General features: G+C 44.5%; 1 protein-coding gene across 1 annotated transcript in view; it reads right to left on the bottom strand.

The window, feature by feature from the left end:
* Positions 1-12,546, bottom strand: part of LOC138565696 (zinc finger protein 271-like) — a 135,459-nt gene extending 122,913 nt beyond the window's left edge. The window contains exon 1 of the mRNA XM_069642998.1: positions 12,437-12,546. The gene's annotated coding sequence lies outside the window, so the exon portion shown is untranslated. The remainder of the gene's footprint in view (positions 1-12,436) is intronic.
* Positions 12,547-15,007: the final 2,461 nt, after the last annotated feature.

The following is a 15,007-nucleotide window of genomic DNA, read 5'->3' on the forward strand; positions in this document are numbered from 1 at the left end:
TCAGTCCCAACATTCACCAGAGCCAAAGCTGGTGGCGCCAGCTTCACAGTGCTAGCCACAAAAGCCTGGAACGCCCTCCAACTCAGCCTAAGAAACTCTCACGGAGTTGAGAAAGGCGCAAAAAACCAAGCTATTCAATTAGACTGTACCTGACTGACTGTGTCTAAGGTTGTTCCTCTCTAATCATGGAACATTTCCACAACATTGTATTTGAACCTGTAATTCTGCCTTGGAAGTATCTGTCTTAAATTGTATCGAAGTGAATATACTATAACAGCGCCACAATGCCTTTGGGCCGCTGGGCACTTTATAAATCTAAATAAATAAATAAAGGGAGGTGGGGGATAAAAGCAATTTATCACATGTTGCGTATACCTCAGATTCATCCATCGGTGCTGTGAGGAACTCACGGTGACAACAGACACAAGTGATCACAGCTCAAAGGTGTTATTAAAACTGTATGCAGATTGGGAAAACGCCTAACCTAAATATAAGATGGGAGCAAGCGTCGTCCATCAAATGAAAATAAAGAAGTCCTTGTACTGTCGTGTCAAATAGAAAGGGCCTATACTAAGAAAGCTATTGCCAAACCTTACAAATAATACAGTCTGTGGGATGGTTTTCAAGAAAAGAAAGAAGTGTTCACAAATAATATGTAAGGATGCGGTAGCTTGGATCTCCCTTCCCACGTTTTGAGCACGGGGTAAGGTGAGATCTTGGAGAACAGCACACACTCAAGCTTTCCCAGCACGAGTCGACAGTTTGCTTGCAGCTATCAGGACCGTTGCTGGTTAAGTCTTGTTTCCTTGAAAGTCTCTTGCCTTCGAGGGCCTGACGTATTCAATAACAAAACAAAAGTTGCTTTAACAATATGAAAGTTAATTTCCTAGTTTCGCGCAGGGGGAAGATTCTTCGCCCCTGGGTACTACTCTTCCGGACGCTGACCCCTCTTTACTTTCAGCCTCCCTCTTCCGGGTTAACTATGGCTTTTCCTTCGCTCACAAATCTTAATGTCTTTTAAACAGTTCCAGTGGACATCCATTAGCCAGGTTCTTGGGACTTTGCCCCTTTCTCATCAGCATCTCCCTTCCGGGTTCACAACTGCCAACTTCACATTCACATTCACTTTCAATGTTTACGGGAATCACTTCCATTTCTTTCTTTAAAGTTTGCAGGTCAAAGGCTTTTGACTGTACAGGGATTTTGCTTGACCTCCTGTATGACCACGTTGACCTATCTTGGTGGCTCTCGTATGGCCTTCTGGTTTCTGTAGTTTTGCTCAGATGGGGATCAACCAGAGTTTCTCAGCGTAGCACCCACGTGGTGCCAGTCCTCTTCTGCAGCTGGTTTCCCCCTTTACTATTTTACAGTTCATTGAACTTTCTCACTTTGCGACTTTAATTCACCACAGTCCTGTTCTTATCGGTTCTCCCATTGACTCACCGGCTGTGATGAACTGCTTTGCTTTCTTCTTTACTGGAGTCAAGGCCAGTACCACAGAAGCAGGAGTCTCCCTTGCTCTGGCTCATCGGATATGCTCCGTGTACCGTTGACATCTGCTGCAGCACAATTGGGCTATTGTCATTGGCATTATGTTTCTTTCAGCAGAGGGTTCGCTGGGTTTTGTCGAAAAGGGCAAGGTCATGTCTCTCGTCAGCCTCTCGATATTTGCCGCCTTTCTCCTTCTGTTGAACTGCTGGGTCTGGATAGCAGTCTCGTTGTGCGGTCTGCCTTGCTCGTACTGTGCTTCCTTGCTTCAAGGGAAAGGGCCGTTGGCTGTGTGTGATTCTGATAAATTGCCTGCCTCTGCCTGACCCTCGTATTGGGACATGTCAGGTAAACGGCTTTGGCGTTAGTCCGTTCTCTGGTTTGAAGTGCAAAGGTTTTCATGTCGGAAAAGGTGGGTGTAGTGGTTTTTAATGTCCTATGGGGCAGAATGGGGAAACAGTGTCATAAGGAAGGAGGTACCGCATCTCAACCTTCCATGTCCCACTCCCACTCCCACTCCCCGAACACCCCCCATCCAGGTAATCGTCCCGCACTGGTCCATCCCCAGAACTGGATCCAACAGCGATGGCCGTTTCCTGGCCACCTGAATGGCAGATCCCAGGGGACGAGCAAGTGAGACAACTTCAGGTTTCTCACACGGCACATCACCAAGCTCATCGCTCTCAGTGTCACTCCACTTCCTTCAACTCCTCCCTGGGCAATGGCACTTTTCAGGCCTCTTTCAAGTCAGCAACTGTCCTGACAACTTTCATACTGTTTGTCACCTACCACAATATTCTAAAATCCTATAGCGAGTGGTATTCAACCGAATCACAGAGTTCCCAGATACTCTGTAAAGATGCAAGTCCAATGTCCCAAAGGGGGGAGGTGAGGGGGAGAAGGGCACAAGTACAGGCTACAAGAACTACTTTAGCAAGTCCTTAGGCCTGGGTAGTGATGCGATGATCATGTGGTTTGGTGACAACACAGGGTAATTAGAATATACATATAGTTCATCCCCACATTAGGGGGCTGTTAGGTTGGGGGTTGTTAAGAAAAACATGTGGTTGGTGACAGTTTTAGAGGTAACTTGGGTCAGTACACCTATATTATTAGGTAAAAGGGCAGGTAGGTGGGGCTTGGTTTTATTATGTAGGTTGAACTGTATTACGTGGCATTGTCCGTTGCTGCAGGGAGCCATAGGACGACCCTATTGGAGCCAGTCATTGTTAAAGGTGGAAGGGAAACATGGTTTAGCGAAAGGCCACAATATCCGTCTTATTGAATTTTATTTTCACTATTGGGCAGAGGAGCTCATGGAGCGAAGGTCAGTCAGGATAGAAAGAGATGCCAAACGGAGTCCAAGTCATTGTTACAAGGGAGTATTTTCTGAGGGAATGAAGTTGATCTCCAGACAGCAGGTGCCTTCCCTGACCATAAACTAATAGATACGCAGCGATTGTGAATGACGCAGTATGATGCACGAGGGGGGTCAGATTGCGGCAAAGCCAGAATATAGAACTAGGAGAGGGGCAACAGTGTGTGGTAGAACAAATAAATAGAAGTAATTCATGCCTAGCAGCAGGGCCACGCACATGTTATTTCATGCAGCCGTTCATCAAGGTTGGGTCCAGAGTTGGCAACATGTATTGAGGCAGGAGGTGGTGCGAGGGGTCAGAAACGTGAGGCAGACAACTTGATGAAGGATTTGAGAACTAGCCATTTCATTAACTTATAAGGGTGTGATAAACGCCTCACTATCCCCAAGTTAATGAGGCTTTCCCGGCCTATTAAACTAAGACTAAAGGAATCTGTTCATCACACTTATATGCACATCAAATTCATACAGGTATTAGATGGCTAACAGTTCTGCAGAATCACACACTTTATAAGCACGCATCCTTGTAAGCAGGGTCGGATCCCCTTCCCCAGGTGTGAACAGGACTTTCCAAATCATAGTACCAAATAATGAAGTTCCTTTTTGTAGCCAGGTTCTGCTCTGAATATGATACAAAGTTCTTCTCACTCCAACAGTCTTTCACTAGGCACTTGGCCAAAGGCTCCCACAAAATGACAAAGTCTTTGTCTTGGCAGTTATAATTAATATTTCAATATAGCTTCTCTTCAAAAAACAAAAAACACTCACAATTCTTCGTGTTCAACAACAATATTTTGTGAGGATGGTTTTATCACAGTTCGTCAAACATGTTAGGGATCTTGCGACTTTCTTTCACAACTTTCAACCACGATGCAGTACTCCAATATCTTCTTCCTGGGCCACTAACTTGCCTGACTTTCATCAATACACATTGGTGATGTATTTGCCACTTCACACCTAATAACTGCTGACAATATATCCTTATTATCCCTTGGCTTAGGCAATGCATGTTGGTGTCTGGCTCAACTATTGCCTCTTCTTCACTCTGGGAATAATGATCACAATCTTTCTGCAATATGGGTGTCTCTTTACTTTGGTAATGCAGGTTATATTCTTTGAGGTTCTGCTCCCGCTTTACTTTGACAACGTGGGTCCCTAATATTGCACCTTTCTTGCCTTGGAAATGATAGTTGTAACCTTTCTTCTTTTCCTTCTTTCAAAGTTAGTATAACAGCAACATGACTTTCGGTATTCAACATGTAGGTCAGCGGTCAACTACGGAGCGTCTCTGGGTTACCTGATAACATAAATACACATATATACATATATATATATATATCTCTTTCTCTCTCTTTCTCTCTCTCTCTGAGCTCCTCTTCCTTGTCCCAGTAATTAGGGCATTGTGGAAAGTTCCTAATGTTTTGGGTACTTTTTATATCACAGGCCTCAATTTCACAATAGGGCACCAGAACTGTAGGGTCTCTAGGTAAGTTATTTAGAGCGTTCTCCCAATTCTCCTGATCAGAGTCAACTGTCATGTGATCCTCCCGCAGACGACCACCCCCAGGGTCAGGATAAGGCAGCGTCTGCCTTTTCCTGGCCACATGAGAAGGGTCCCAGGTCATGGGTTTTTGAATAATCACCTTGGATTCATCACAGTGGGGAGCGAGCAGGTGCGGGGCCTAAGGGATCAAATCAGGACTAGGGGATTGTGGTGTTCTGGGGAAAGTAACTAAGTGTTGCCCTCGCTGACTTCCACTCATAAGGTCATTGGTCCTTCTCAGCAGGATGTTGTTGTCTGATGTGGTCTCCAACATAACTGCCCAATCAGCACCTAGCATTCTATCAACTTGCGCTACGAATGATGCCAACCAATCCAAGTACAGAGTTTTGCATTATCGCATTAGCTAATGTTCAAGGGGTGGTAGGTTTAATCATCACGAGAAAGGAAACCATCAGTTACATTTGTCAATGTATAGCATTCTTTAGAGACCTGATTTAGAGCGACCAATCAACATGTTAGAATTATACAAATTGTTGCAATTCTTTGTCTTAAAAGCTGTAGCCTAGAAGTAATGGTTTCCAGTTCAGTTCCACAGGAGCAGTGTTTTTTCTCCCAGCTGTTTTTGTTCAATAAGGCATTTTTTTTTCCTGTCACTTGTACACTCCATTTTTGACTACTTATGGATTGTTTCTTAGAATGCTTGGGGGTCCGCACAATTACACCTCCGAGACCCTCTTTAATCTGGCTTCCAACCTCTGCATGCTGCCGAAACAGCCTTCCTAAATGTCAGCAATCCCATCTCCGCCTCTCGTCATGCTGACCACTCATCCATTCTTCTTCACCTCTCTGCTGCCTTTGATACTGTCAATCACTCTGACCTTCTTTCAACATTAGCTCTCCTGGGCATCCAAGACAAGGCTCTCGCCTGGTTTAATTTGTACCTTATACCCAGACACGTTCAAATGTCCTTGAATAACCTTGCCTCACCACCTACCCCATCCGCCCCCCCACCCTCCCGACTGTTGGTGTTCCCCAAGGTTCAGTCCTCGGCCCACTTCTCTTCACTCAATATACCTCTGCTCTTGGCACACTCATTTCCTCTTATGGCTTCTCCTATCTGTTCTTTGCTAACGACACACAGATCTTCTTCACCTTTCCTTCCTTATCCGATGAACTGCTATAAAAAATGTTTAACTACCTCTCTGCCAACAAATATTGGGTGGTGCCTCACTCATGCTCAACACATCCAAGACTGAAGTACTCCATTTCCCAGCCAAGCATACTCTCTCTTCATCGCCTCCTCAAAATCTCTTTGTTCCTGACCATCCGCCGTACTCTCCTTCAGCCCGTACCCGCAGGGTTATCTTTGGCCCGTCTCACAACTGCTCTCTCTATTTCCAGATCTGGCATTGCTGCCAAACTCAAGCTAATTGATATCAGAAATATACGTCTTCTTCCTTTCAATACTGCCAAGCATAATATCTCCTCCTCATTCCTTTTTAGTACCGATTATTGTGCCAGTCTCCTATCTGGCCTTTCCAATTTTGCTTTTTCTCCCTTAGACAAAGTACGCGACTTCACAGTTTGCACACTTTTCAACCGTCCTCGCTTTCCCTCTACCCCCTCCTCACAACACCAGATTGCCCTTTGTTTCCTGGATAACCAGACTAAGTATAGAGGTCTTATCTTTAAAACTATTCATGGACTTGCCCCACCTTATCTATCTGCACATCACATTCCCTACCTCCTGACCCCTGCTTGTTACTATCACCCTCTGCCCATCTTCTGGCCACCATGTGCTCCCCCTGCGCTCCCTCTTGTTTCCTCTCTCCCCCACTCGTTGCTCCCCTCATCTGGAATGATCTTCCTCTACGTCTCTTTAGTACTTCATCTCTATCACTATTTGAATACAACTTCAAAGCTCTCCTCCTTTCTGAAGAATCAGTTTCCTAGCGCCCTTCATCTCTACTTCACAACCTGCCTTACCCTCCATTACAAACCTACTTCACTTTCATCTGCATCTACCTTTTACATAGCACTTCTCCACCAGTCTGCTTCTGTGTCACCTTCCCCTGTAACATCTGGTGATCAATTCATATTGTTACACCCATTGTAAAGGACTCCCATCCTCCACTCCGTTATATATACAAATGTTATGTAAGCATTTATGTGCCACAAATGCATGGTCTTTGGTTCTTCCACATAAAATCGACACCCCGAGAACCTTCCTAGAAAGCGATGTCCTAAGATACAAACCTTCCAACATCAGACTTGGACATATTGAGGAAACATGATTGCCCTTACAGTGTATACCAAGTGCAACCTGCAACTTAAAGAAAGGAAAACAAGGGGCAGGTCATCTGATGCAGATGACCCGATACTAGGGTGGCAGGAGCAAAGAAAACTGGAAATAAAACTGCATCCTTGCAAAAAGGAGCAGATGCATTCTCTTAACACAATATCAAATATATACGTGTCAGCCATGCAGACGATAGGGGAGAAAGATGGAACAATTGAATCAATGGAACCCATCCACACACACACAGTCAGTTTTCCTTCTTCCCCCGGTAAAACCAGCAGGACACAGGCAGATGGACCTACCATTACTGATTTCTGATATCCCGGTATAACCGAAATATTCCTGGTGCTGGCAACAGCAGTCCTTCCCCATTCCAGGATTGGAGCCACGCTGACAAAGAAGCAAGGTCAGTAGGAGCAGGTCTTTGCCTACACTTCAAAAGTGCTGAAAGCAACTACAGTGTGATTGAGAAAGAAAAGCTAGCCTGTGCTCAGACAACATAGTATTTGTATGCTATGTATGGGGAAGAAGGTTTGACTTCTTAAAGAGGTAGTTCGCTCAGAACTTTTATTGGCCCAATCAATCAGGCATGTATTTTTGAGCATACATCGATCGTTCTTAAAAAACATTCCAATGCACCTTAACTTAGTTTTTCTCATTTTTACAGATGCGAAAATGACACGTCAGGCCCCGCCCTTTTGTGATAATCTTATCAGTTGATACATCGCCCTATGTTTAAGTGCCCTTGCGGCAGTAATTCAAACTGACATCACTAGACGCTGAAGCCCCATTTCACAACGCCAATCCACGTTTCATGTCAACGTCCTCGGAGCGCAATCTACTGATGGGTCTCCATGGAAATGGCAAGATGCCACTTTCTTCGACAAGTGTAAACAGACCCTTTCTGATCAAACAACGTTGGAGTTTCTTTTACCTTTGTGTCAGTGCATTTTATTTCAAGGTTTCATGACTTGTTTCTGTTCTGTTCAGTTCAGTTAGCTTCCAAGTACAACATACCGAGAACCAGTATTTACACTGCCTAAAATAACTTAACATAGTAGTCGCTTTTCATTTAATCATTTCTTATATTTTGTACACATTTCTTTGTTCAAACCATATTTAAGTTTTATTTTAACATAGCATGTTCTTTACATGTGTCCTTGTGAACTTTCAAAAACCTATTTTTCTTGTTTTAGCACAATTGGTTTTTGTAACATGGCCGTTTTCTCCTATTGTCTTTCTTTAACATGGAATTTTAATGTAAAACCACATTTCCTTACTGTACACAAACAAAAACATTTTCATTTATTGCACTGTTGATTTTGTAATTCTTAAATATTCAGGAACTATGGCAACAATTCAGCCCTACCTGTATGAGCTCAAATATTATGAGCCATAAAGACATACTTGCAGCAGCTCAGATCTCTGAGCAGGTCTCACGCAGGTTCCCGACATGTGTGTACGGGTCTGGGAGGGCGCGTCCAGTTAAGGACGAATCACAGCTGCGTTGCCAGCCACGATCATAAGCCATTGGTGGAAGTGCTATCAGTGCGAGGAATGTGTAAGGCATCTCCCAGGATAGCTAGGCTGAGTTTAAAACTGCAAGATTATCATTTTGAAGTGAAGTATGTTCCTTGGAAGGAGAATCAGGTAGCTGATTTTCATTCGAGATAGCCTCTCGATATGGAGGAGGTAGTACAGGGTGAAGATGTGGAGGGGTTGCTGTGGTTTTGGGAGCCATTCCTGGAGAAAAGCAGATTCAGGAGATTCAAGAAGATGAGGTTTTGTGTAAACTTATTGAATATACTAGAAGTAGTTGGCCAGATAAGAGACTAGTAGATGAAAATTGTCTTTCATTTTGGGAAGTTAAGGACGAATGCTCTGTGGAGGAGGACTTATTATTGAGGGGTGACAAATTGATACCGCCCGGGAGTCTAAGGGATGGGTTAATAGAGAAAGCTCTTCATGGGCATCCAGGTTCCTCTGGCACTAAACAAAATGTTTGTTCCAAATATTGGTGGCCTGGAGTTGATCTTATAGTAGAAAGGTCTTTGAGGTGTTGTTGGCCTTGCCAAAACTCTGGCAAAAGTTGCAAGGTGTTAAAACAGTGCCTATTACCATAGATAAACCAGAACAGCCATGGGATTAAATTGGTATTGATATATTGATGAGTGGGTCCTTATGGCAATTTGGCGAATGGAAGGAAGTTTTTAATGATCATGTGAGACTATTGTAGTTATGTATTTACATGCAGTTCACTAATGTTTGCCAACAATGAAGGAGATAGCCCCCATTTATTCAGCTTATTCCAGAGGCGATATATGTTAACGGTGTCAAACGGGGGTGTGAGAGGTCGACCCCTTCACAAAAGATCCACTACTGACCAGGCCCATTACCAAACCATTAATGGGGGGAGGGGGTTGAAAGGCCCTTCCAAAATCCTGATGTTTTGACAAAATACCTCTTCTCACAGCCCAAGTCTCCAGCTCCTTCAAAACAATCCCTGCAAAGATTTTACTGTTCAGATCTAGGAGGGAGATCAGGCAGTAATTTCGTGGATCCTCCCGATTCCTCTTCTTATAAATTATTAATATTGTAGACATTCTACACGAAGCCGGGAGGCACCAGGTTCTCAACACCTCCCTAAAAAGAACCACAAGCACTCTCCACCATAATATTTCATTTCAAGATCTGGTCTGTTAAGCCATTTGGCCCAGATGCCCTTGAAGACAAGGATTTCAGTCTTCTACTATATCTATTGTAATATTCAGGGCCCACGGGACGCCATCCAACATGACCTCATCTGAGTTTATCGGTTTCCCGTAGAGCTCCATTAAATATCCATTCCACCTATCTTCTCCTATACCATTATTCTGCACAACACTGAGAATTCCTCAAAGAATCCACAATGGACCAGAAATTACTTGAGTTTGAATGATTCACAGCTCTCAACAACAGCTCCCCATCCTTTTGACTACATAAGAGCTTGCATGCCTTTGACCAATTTTTATATTAATTTCGCACATTTTTCACTGAACTTCTGTACTCGTCCCTCTTACATGCTTGGCTTTCATCCCTCGCAAAGCCCCCCTCTCCCCCCAAATATTAACAAAAGAATGTTTGTGCAGAATCTTTGTGTGGCCTCTCGTGGTACCAGGCTTATCTAGATCCCACAGAAAATCCATAAAGTTGAGAGGATTACACACTGTTCTTACCTCTTTATCACCCAAAGCATCAAGTGTGTTTCGGCGCTTCCTATTAAAAGCTGTTGCTCCTCTTCTAAATTGTATTACTCTATTTGTCCCCATTATAAGAGCTTACTGGTGACCATTCAGACATTCATTAGACCCATATGCCACCACCCCTACAAGTCTGTTATGGTCACTACTCCCCACTTCATTGATAGAGAAATATTGTCATTTTTCAAACAGATCTTTTGATAGAAACAAATAGTCTATGGTAGAGCTCCAAACCCCTCTATTCCAGGTACACACCGATAGGACATCCCCCCATCTTCCCATTTGCCACGGATAAATTCCATTCATTAAGGAACAAGAGCCACTGCATTCCACTTTCCGACATTCTCAATTGGCTTAACCCTAGGCTTGTAGTTTTGATGCACTGAGAATTCAGATCACCCATCAGAACAATGCTAACTGAGCCAAATAGCATCTCAACATTCAGCAATACGTCAGCAAGAGTCTGCAAAAAAGTTTTGATGTCGACCACCACTGGATTCCAATATAGATCTATCATTATTATGATTTGAGTCATCAAATTTTGTTTACCTCCACTTTCACTGCCAGAATGCCCAATTGTTCATCACTCAATACGGCTATATTTTGAAAGACTGAGTTACAACAAGCAATTAGCAGACCTTCCGAGGGCCGCCCCTCCCCCCACTTACAGCATGCTGCTCAGTAATCATGAATCCATAAATCTTAAAGCCTGATATAAGGCAGGTTTCTTGGAACATAATTACAACATGATGATTAAAGATCTCTTCACAGGCCGTCTAATTCTCAAACAAACTAGACCCCCTAGTATTCCAACCAAGGAGTCTTATTTCTTGTTTTACTAAAGACTCTTCAGAAAGCCCCAACTTTGGAAAACTTGTGCCAAAATTTTGGGAAGCTGTTTGTTGACGCGCTCCAACCACTTTCTCTGTTTTTTAGGTCATCCTTCTTTCTTTTGATCCCTCCCCTCAAACCAGTTTCCCCAGTCTATTTTATTCCCATTCACCACTTACGCACAACAGTTCAGATGCCTCGTAACCCCTTGTTAGCAGATCGTTTTTTGCTGCTAAAATTGCATTTGCCCCATCCAAGATTTTAATCCTATTTCTACTATTCCAGTCCAACCAAAGTGGGGAAACCTAATATACTCCATATCATCAGATGAGAAAAGAAACCGATCTACCACCTCCTTAAAGATGAATAGAATCGCACCTCAATTTACGTGCATTCGTTTTTTCTCATTTCTCTTCACATTCAAACCTCTGGGATTGAAAAAGACGAGACATTTAATAACATTTCTCCCTGTGGCTTACAATCCATCTTCTCACGCCCTGTGCAATTACAGATCTTTATTTTCAGTTCCTCAAATTGTTCACATTGCAACACTGATAGTATCAATTTCCTCTCATTTTCTGTGATCGATTCCTTATTAACTGTCTGGCCAGTCTTCAAGAGTTCTTGCGTTTGACATTCCTCATTTAGACCACAATCTCCATTGTGTTTCTGTATGGAGTATGGATTCAGCTCTCTTATACTCTGATCTGCTGATGTCTTCATGGTTTTCTTCCCCCTCAGAAAAATTGGAGCCAACCTTACTGGTATATGTTGATAGTCTCGGGGGGATAGCTCAGGGGCGACGCACTGGCCTTGGAAACAAGACTATGCAGAGCTACATAGGTTTGATCCCCCGGCCCGCACTTTGAAACCGCTGAGCATTAAGCGTGTTATTAATAACCAATTACAAGCATCCGTTTGAACCCCTACCGCTATGGCCACCACTATGGTGTCATTCACATTTGTTTTACTGATCAGTGTTTTTTTGCCCCTACTCTTTTACAGGCAATTTGTTTACATTTAGACTGACTCTCAGAGCTGGGAACCAAAGGAGGGCGACTCCAGACATGCCAACGTTCGGGAGCCCCTGAGAGGGAGATTTCACCACAGCAATTGGGAAAAAGTATTTGTCCCATGGGATTGCATTGGTGTTATTATTTTAGGCGGGAGACAGTAAATAAATAGCCAGTTTTTCTATTATTTTTTTTTAAAATCTGGAATCTCCCACCTAAATCGTGAGGTTTGGCATGCATGCTACTCACCAAGGACCAATTGGGCAACAGAGCAGCAAAGTCATGGATACGCTTTTATAAATCCCAAACATACAATGAAGTGAAGAGACACTTATTGTCAGAAGAGTAGAAATGAGAATAAAAGCCTCTTGTTCTAACATACTATGCATGCATTTCATTGTGGATGTTGCTGTTATGTGTTTTACTTTTGAAGCCTGTCCGCGGTGTTTTAGGCGCGCGCTTGCTCTGCAGTTTGTTTGGGTGGGAGTCACCTTGTTTAGGTCATATTTTGAAGGGGCGTTGCGCTTATTTTTTCATCCAACCTGGCAACACTACGACCTGGTTTTTTTATTCTGAAAATCTGCCTGGCGCCTGCCTCCCTGCCTCAGCCCCGGAGGCTCCAGGGCCCCTTCCCGCAGCCGGGCGACGCCCCACAGAGCATTAGATACATTAAACCGTTCTCACCTATTTCCGTGTTTTCATTGGAAGGAGAGGCAGCCCGGACACGAGACTAAACCCGCCTCCTATTGGGCAGTTCCTCCTCCGGCTGCAGCACGTGACGGGACGCGCGAGCCTCTGGCCGGACTTCCGGGGAAAGCCTCATTGACACCGGAAGTGAATTAAACCATTTCACCCGGAAGCGAAGAACCACTTCTAAAACTGAAACTAAAGCCTTTAAACAGCAGCAAATAAAGGGTTGATACTAGTTCCCATCCGAGAAACGGACCATCGGTTGTTAGGGCCATTTTTCAGATGGGAAATAGCTGCTTCTGTAGAGAAATGGCCCTTTTTTGCACCCTAGTGGCCAGGTCCTGCATAATAATGTTAACTCACCTACTCACACAGAGAAAGCTAGTTCCCATTAGAGAAATGGCCCTTTTTGCTCCCTTAGTGGCCAACTGCTGCATAATAATGGGGACTAGCCCACTCACACAGAGAAGGCTTGTTCCCATTAGAGAAATGGCCCTTTTTGCTCCCCTAGTGGCCAGGTCCTGCATAATAATGGGAACTAGCCTACTCACACTGAGAAGGCTAGTTCCCAATAGAAAAATGGCCCCTTTTGCTCCCCTAGCGGCCAACTGCTGCATAATAATGGCACTAGCCTACTCACACTGAGAAGGCTAGTTCCCAATAGAAAAATGGCCCCTTTTGCCCCTAATGGCCAAGTCCTGCATAATAATGGGAACTAGCCCACAAACACTGAGAAGGCTAGTTCCCATTAGAGAAACCACCTTCTGACCTGCAGAGGCAGAAAGGTCCTCTCGTCTAATGGGAACTAGCCCATTCACACTGAAGGAGCTATTTCCCATTAGAGAAACGGCCCTCCGACCAGCAGAGGCAGAAAGGTCCTCTCGTCTAAGGGGAACTAGCCCACTCACACTGAAGCAGCTATTTCCCATTAGAGAAACGTCCCTCCGACCTGGAGAGGCAGAAATGTCCTCTCGTCTAAAAGGAACTAGCCCACTCACACTGAAGCAGCTATTTCCCATTAGAGAAACGGCCCTTCGACCTGCAGAGACAGAAAGGTACTCTTGCATACATGCCAACCCTCCCGATTTAGGCGGGAGACTCCCGATTTTTCAGTGAAAAATCAGGCTAGTTTTCACTGTCCCCCGCCTGAAATAGCTGTAGCCCCAATGCAAGCCTATGGAGAAATGTTGGTCTCCCGATTTCATTGTGGAAATCTCCCTCCCAGCTGTTGGCATGTATGCTCTTGTCTAATGGGAACTAGCCCATTCACACTGAAGAAGCTATTTCCCATAAGAGAAACGGCCCTCTGACCTGCAGAGGCAGAAAGGGCCTCTTGTCTAATGGGAACTAGCCCATTCACACTGAAGCAGCTAGAGAAACAGCCCTTTTGCCACTAGTGGCCAAGTCCTGCATAATAATGAGAATTAGCCTACTCAAATTGAGAAGGCTAGTTCCCATTAGAGAAATGGCCCTTTTTGCTCCCCTAGTGGCCAAGTCCTGCATAATAATGGGAACTAGCCCACTCACACTGAAAAGGCTAGTTCCCATTAGAGAAATTGCCCTTTTTGCTACCCTAGTGGCAAAGTCCTGCATAATAATGGGAACTAGCCCACTCACACTGAGAAGGCTAGTTCCCATTAGAGAAATGGCCCTTTTTGCCCCTAGTGGCCAAGTCCTGCTATTTCCCTGTTAGAGAAATTGCCCTTTTTGGCCATAGTGGCCAAGTCCTGCATAATAATGAGAACTAGCCCACTCACACAGAGAAGGCTAGTTCCCATTAGAGAAATGGCACTTTTTGCTCCCCTAGTGACCAAGTCCGGCATAATAATGGGAACTAGCCCACTCACACTGACAAGGCTAGTTCCCATTAGAGAAATGGCCCTTTTTGCTCCCCTAGTGGCCAACTGCTGCATAATAATGGAAACGAGCCTACTCACACTGAGAAGGCTAGTTCCCATGAGAGAAAGAGTCCTTTTTGCCCCTAATGGCCAAGTCCTGCATAATAATATCACTAGCCCACACACACTGAGAAGGCTAGTTCCCATTAGAGAAACCACCCTCTGACATGCAGAGGCAGAAAGGTCCTCTCGTCTAATGGGAACTAGCACACTCACACTGAAGCAGCTATTTCCCATTAGAGAAACGGCCCTCCGACCTGGAGAGGCAGAAAGGTCCTCTCGTCTAATGGGAACTAGCCCATTCACACTGAAGCAGCTATTTCCCATTAGAGAAACGGCCCTCTGACCTGGAAAGGCAGAATGTTCCTGTAGTCTAATGTGAAGTAGCTCACTCACACTGAAGCAGCTATTTCCCATTAGAGAAACGGCTCTCTGACCTGGAAAGGCAGAAAGGTCCACTTGTCTAATGCTCTGAGTACTTACCGGTAATCTGCATTACTCCCAGTCCCACTCTTCCTCGTCACAGTACTTACTTCATGAGGCCCCTGCCTCCGACACAGGACCTTCTTCTATTTCTTTAAATTCCTATAACTCCTCCCCCACATCCGCATCACTCAGTTTCATATTACCAAGCCGGAGCATGGGACTTTCCCCGCAGGGAGGGTGA

Source organism: Ambystoma mexicanum, chromosome 1p, assembly GCF_040938575.1.
Source record: "Ambystoma mexicanum isolate Mex_15411 chromosome 1p, UKY_AmexF1_1, whole genome shotgun sequence".
NCBI classification, from domain to species: Eukaryota; Metazoa; Chordata; class Amphibia; order Caudata; family Ambystomatidae; genus Ambystoma; species Ambystoma mexicanum.